This window comes from Hemiscyllium ocellatum, chromosome 15, assembly GCF_020745735.1.
Source record: "Hemiscyllium ocellatum isolate sHemOce1 chromosome 15, sHemOce1.pat.X.cur, whole genome shotgun sequence".
Classification (NCBI taxonomy): Eukaryota; Metazoa; Chordata; class Chondrichthyes; order Orectolobiformes; family Hemiscylliidae; genus Hemiscyllium; species Hemiscyllium ocellatum.
Window position 1 is genome coordinate 46,655,542 of NC_083415.1, and position 6,000 is coordinate 46,661,541.

Here is a 6,000-nt window from a genome sequence, read left to right on the forward strand (position 1 = left end):
TCCAGCTCATCCCCTCAAATTTTGGTAGATACGTTTTCTAAACTGATCAGGCTTGAGTCCCGGCATATCATTCATTATAGGGGGAGATTTTAACTGTCTCATGGATCTCACAGTAGACAGGTTACCCAAAGGTCCCTCGATACGCTCTGTAGAAATGAAACAATTAGTGGACCTTTATGTGGAGTTAGGATTGGTGGACGTATGGAGGTGTCTCCACCCTAAAGGCAGGGATTTTACATTTTTCTCTAATCTGCACAGATGTCACACCAGGATTGATTTTTCTCTGACCCCTGTGGCAACCCTGGTCTTGGTGGCATCTTGTACGATTGGTAATATTACCAACTCTGGTCACACTCCAGTGTACCTGTTGGTTAAGATTAAGGATGTTACAGTGGGTTAGAGGCACTGGCGAGTGGATCCCTTTATCCTCAATGATAATAAGTTTGTGGTGTATTTCTCCAGGGAATTTCGGGCATTACTAGACATTTACTCAGGCTCGGTTAGTAGTCCATCCGTCTTTGGGCCTCTGCCAGGGGATTAGTTATTTCCTACTCTGCCAGTATTAAGTGGCAGAAGGGTAAGCAGCAACATCTCCTTGAAGCACGTTTGAAGGCAGCCAAGAAGGCTTACTTTGACAGGCTCTCATTGATCAAGCTACAGAGAATTACAGCACTGTGGTCTGCATTGAATTCCATGCTCATGCAGACGGCAAAGAAGGAGCTTGCTTTTGCAAAGCAAAGGTTATATGAGCATGGTGACAGGCCAGGCAAATACTTACCATATCTTGCTAGGAAAAGGAGTGCCCCACAAGCTATTGTGGTGATCAGGGAAGTGTCTGGGAACCTGGCATGTGACTCTAAAAGGATTAATGTGGCATTTCAGAGACTTTACTCTAAGTTATATCAATCTGAGAGTTGTGAGGAGGGGTGGGCGAAAATGGAAACTTTTTTTAAGGATCTGAAGCTCCCGGGCATGACACCGAACAAGAATCCTTTCTCAATGCCCCCTTATCAGAGCAAGAAGTGCAGAAAGCTGTAAAGCAGCTTCAGAGTGGAAAGGCGCCCAGTCCTGACGGACTTCCCAGCAAATTCTATAAGGAATTCTATAAGGAATCAATATGTTTAATGATTCATACTGTCATGATTGTCTCCCACCATCTCTGAGAGAGGCCAGTATTTCACTTATTCTTAAAAAAAGGAAGGTCCCAGAGAACTGTGCTTCGTACAGGCCCATTTCACTCTTAAGTGTGGCTTTAAAATCCTGTCTAAGACTCTCACATTAAGCCTGGAGACTGTGTTACCTTCTTTTGTTAAAGAGGATCTGACGGGCTTCATATAGGGCCGCATATCCTCCAATAACATTAGGAGGCTGCTTAATGTAATTCAAGCATGTCAACAACAGTCAAAACAGGGATTGGTGATTTCTCTAGATGCAGAGAAGGCATTTGACCGAGTTGATTAGCCATACCTTTTCTATACTCTGGAGCAGTTTGGTTTGGGTGAAGTCTTTATAAGATGGGTAAAGGTTCTCTACAGTGGCCCTCTCATGGCGGTCATCACCAATGGGGTATGTCAAGCAATTTTAACATTTTTAGGGGCAGCCGGCAGGGCTGTCCCCTATTGCCACTGCTTTTTACGTTGGTGATTGAACCACTGGCGGAGGCTATTCGTGAGGATCATCATATATCAGCTCCAGAAGTGGGGTCAAATTTACATAAGATTTTGTTGTATGCGGACAATGTCCTAATTTTTTTGTCAAATCCAGCAGTGTCAGTGCCTCGCTGATACAATGCGTCTGCGAGTTTGGTGCCTTTTTGGGGTATAAGATTAATTTTGTGAAATTAGAGGCTATGCTTATGGGTGGTCTTACGAAGGAGCTAGGTCTTGAGGGTGAATATCGATTCCCAATTAAGTGGTCACAAGGGAGTTTTATGTATTTGGGCATATTCATTCCTCCAGTTCTGGATCGGCTGTTCAAAGCCAATTTTGTTCAATTATTTGACAAAATCAAACAAAACTGTCAAAGATGGGAGACAATTCACGTCTAATGGTTGGATCAGATAGCGCTTATTAAGATGAATATTCTCCTCTGTTTGCTCTACCCTATATGGATGCTCCCTTTGATTTTCAATAAGGAAACATTCAAGTGACTGAATGGCTGGTTCAGCTCCTTTATTTGGCATCGTAAGTGGCCCCTCATTAAATTAGCCAAACTGCAACTGCCTCACAGACTGGGGGGAGTGGACTTTCCAGACATTTTAATCCTACGTGAGTAATTGGACTTGTGGGGATCCTCTTTCAATATGGCTAGATATTGAAGCCTCCCAGGCAAGGTGCCCCCTTACCAGTTTGCTGTTTTTGGACAAAATGAGGACAGTTAGGGAATATTGCCCTAACCCAATAGTTATTAATACTGTTAAAGCATGGAGGACAATTCAGCAGAGGGAAGGCAATATTGGCAAAACATCTTCTTTTACACTTTTAGTGGGTATGCTGGGTTTTCAACCAGGGATGATAGATTCAGGATTTAAATGTTGGGCAGCTAGGGGTGTGTCTTCCATAGGCACTTTATTTGAGGGAGATGTAATGATGTTCTTCAATCAGTTTGTACGGAAATATGAGCTATCTAATAGGGATCTCTTTCACTCTTTTCAAGTTAAGGATTTTATTCAAAAAAAGGCTATGCTTTTGACTGATCCCTACAAATCTGACATGGGGGGTCGGGGCGGGGGGGGCTGCTCAGTGCTAAGATTACACTTTCTGTCAGTACTATACATCATCAATTGAGAAGTGTCACCTCAGATGAATTCGATTGAGTCTTCAGGGTGTGAGAGAGAGAGTTAGGTGTTGAAGTCTCCTTAGAGACATGGGAAAATATTTGGGAAAATGCAAGAAAGATATCAATTTCCCCTTGTCTCTGGTTTTACAATAGGCTTCTAGCATATTGGAGTGCTGTGGCAGGTGCAATGGAGAGGATTTTGGTGTAAGGATGGAGAAGGACCCTATCTCTCTTCTTCTGAGCCTGCCCTGTGTGTTCCCTGCAGACGTGCATAAGGAAAAGCTTTTCAATATCCTCACTTTCTGCGCAAGAAAGAATATTTTGCTAGGTTGGATATCTGAAAACCCTCCAGATCTGTCGGGTTGGCGGAAGACTGTTATGGAGCATATTCCCCTGGATTTTCTCACAAGTATGATACAGCATAAAACTGAGAATTTTTATAAGACATGACAGCCCTTCTTGGAATACTTGGACACAGATTTATCTGCCACACTAACAAGGGCTTTTATATAGCCTTAATGATTGTGTTTTATGAGTCCAATATCCGGGAAGGAGGAACTGTGAATGTATGAATGTCTTGTTTGGCTGATTTGAGTTATTACTATTTATTAGTTTGTTGTTGGTTATTATTTATTTAGTTAAATAGGTAGTTTGGTTTTTTAAAAATTCTATATTTTTCTGTATATGTTTATATATTTGTACATGAGGATGGGTTGGTTTTCTTTAAACTTGTGTTTTTTTTGTACTGTTTTGAATTGTATTGTTTTGTATTTGTTGTAATATTAAAAAGTTTATTTTGTCAATAAAAATACATAAAAAAGGTAGATTTTGAAATCCTAAGGAGAGGTGATGAGCAGTTGTCACAAAGAAGATCAAAACCTGGGGCAAATAAGCCATGATCTTAGCGATCCACATTGCTCAGGCCCTTGTAAGGCTCTGCCCCACTTACTGCTTAAGTCATGTTTACAGATTAAGAATTTTTTTGTTGGTCTCTAGCAATTCAAGTAAAGCTACAGGGGTTACTGTGAAAGTGACATGTTTTCTAATACAATGGAGACTTTTGTAATGGGGAATTCTGAAAGTCTAGGTGTAATACTTGTTCTGCACTTGACATTTAAATATTTATGGAGATGTCTATGGAATAGATGATCTTGCTGTCTTGGTAGAGGAGGTCAATGGTGAATACTCGAAGGAAATAAGGAAAAGATTAGAGATATGAAGTCAAAATTCTTGGGACTATCACTTTGAATTTTTCTAATATTAAGCTTTCAGTTTGATTTTATGAAGAATAGTAAATATTGACAAAATTTTGACTTTTCATCATCTGTTCTCAACAACTGGTCATGATACTTGGGAACGTCTGGGGACAATTCTAATGGAGAAATAATGGAATTGCCAGAGTCCATAAAAAAAACAAGTAATCGTTCAGACTGCCAATTTGGACCTAATCTCCACTGCAATTGGATCTGAGTTGGCTTGCTTGAAAGTGAGAGAATGTTTAGACAGGAGAGCAGCATTGCTTTCACAGTGTAGAAGTAAGCTGCTGACAGGGCAAGGTTCAGTACAAGGGAATTAAATTACTGTTGCCCATCATCATCCGCGCGTGCCAAAACATTATGAATTCACTTCCCTTCCCAGCACGCTCCATTACTGGCAATATAAATTCATTAGCTCAAACGTCACTAGATCAGTATCCAAAGGTAAAATTGAGTGGCTGCCTGAATGGATGTTGTCAAACAATCATCATAGTGGTTGTGATCTCTGGTAGGACTGTCAATTGGGACCAATGAAAATGCAGCAAATTTGCAATGCTAACATTGGAAGCTTTAAAAATAAGAAAATAAATAGTTCCTGAGAAATCGACTGAGGTGAAATGAGACTTTGTTTTTTTAAACAGATGGTCCTGACTCATGCTGTAACGCACACATATTACTTCATTCAACTTGGCAAGTTAAAGGCATAAAGATTGGCAAATATTCACACTGTGCAATGCTCATTTGAATGAATTCTGCCTAAATCTATTATTAAATAGGCAATTCTTACAATATACTCATAATGACTGATTCTAGAAAGCCTTGAAATTACATTTTGAATATGCCCTGCCCATATTAGTGAAAGTGACGACTGCACATGCTGGAGATCAGAATCGAGAGTGTGGTGCTGGAAAAGCACAGGAGGTCAGGTGCCATCTGAAGAGCTGAAAAGCCAACGTTTCGGGCAATATTCCTGATGAAGGACTTTGCCTGAAAAATTAACTCTCCTGCTCCTCGGATGCTGCCTGATGTGCTGTGCTTTTCCGGCACCATACTCCCACCCCATAATATGCCCACCTCTCCCATACTAGTTTATTTAGAAACATAGGAAATAGGAGCATGGATAGGCCATTTGACCCATCAAGCCTCCTCAGTCATCCAACATGAACATGGCTGAATACCCATACTCCTATGCTCTCTCCAAGCCTTTGAGGCCTGTAATGACTGGAAACCTATTTCTTTCTTAAATCTATTCAGTGACTTGGCCTCCACAGCCTTCTATGTGTGGAAAACTTCACAGATTTATCACTGTCTGAGTGAAGAAATGACCTAAATCATATCCTGAGATTGTGGGCTCTTGTTCTGGAGTTTCCAATCAGGCAAAACATCATTCTTGCATCCCGTCTATCCATTCCTGTTGGAATTGTAAATGTTTTAATGAGCTCTCACTCATTCTTCTCATCTGCAGTTAATACAGGCCCAGATGACCAATCTTTCTTTATGCAACAAACCTGCAAATCTAAGAATCAGTCTGTTGAACAGTCACTGCACTCCCTCAATGTCAAATAAATCTCTTCTTTGTTAACACATCAAAACTGCAAACAATACACCAGGTGTGGTCTCACTAAGATCCTATACCAAGCTGAGACATCCTTGCTCCTGTACTCAAACCCTGTTATGATAATTTGTCTTCTGAGTTGCTTGTTGCATGTGCATGCTTGCCTTCAATGACTGATGTATAAACATATCAGGTCCCTTTGTACATTTCTCCATCCATCACTATTTTCTATTTTTCTCTCAGATTCACACTTACCTACTGCACTAATATGCATTTGCTCACTTACACAACTTGTCTAGATCATCTTGAAGTATCTTTATTTCCTCTTTGCCATTCACAATTCCACTTAGTTTGTAGAAGCAACAAAAGTTTGAATTACTATGTAGAGCTCTAACCAAAACCACAACCTCT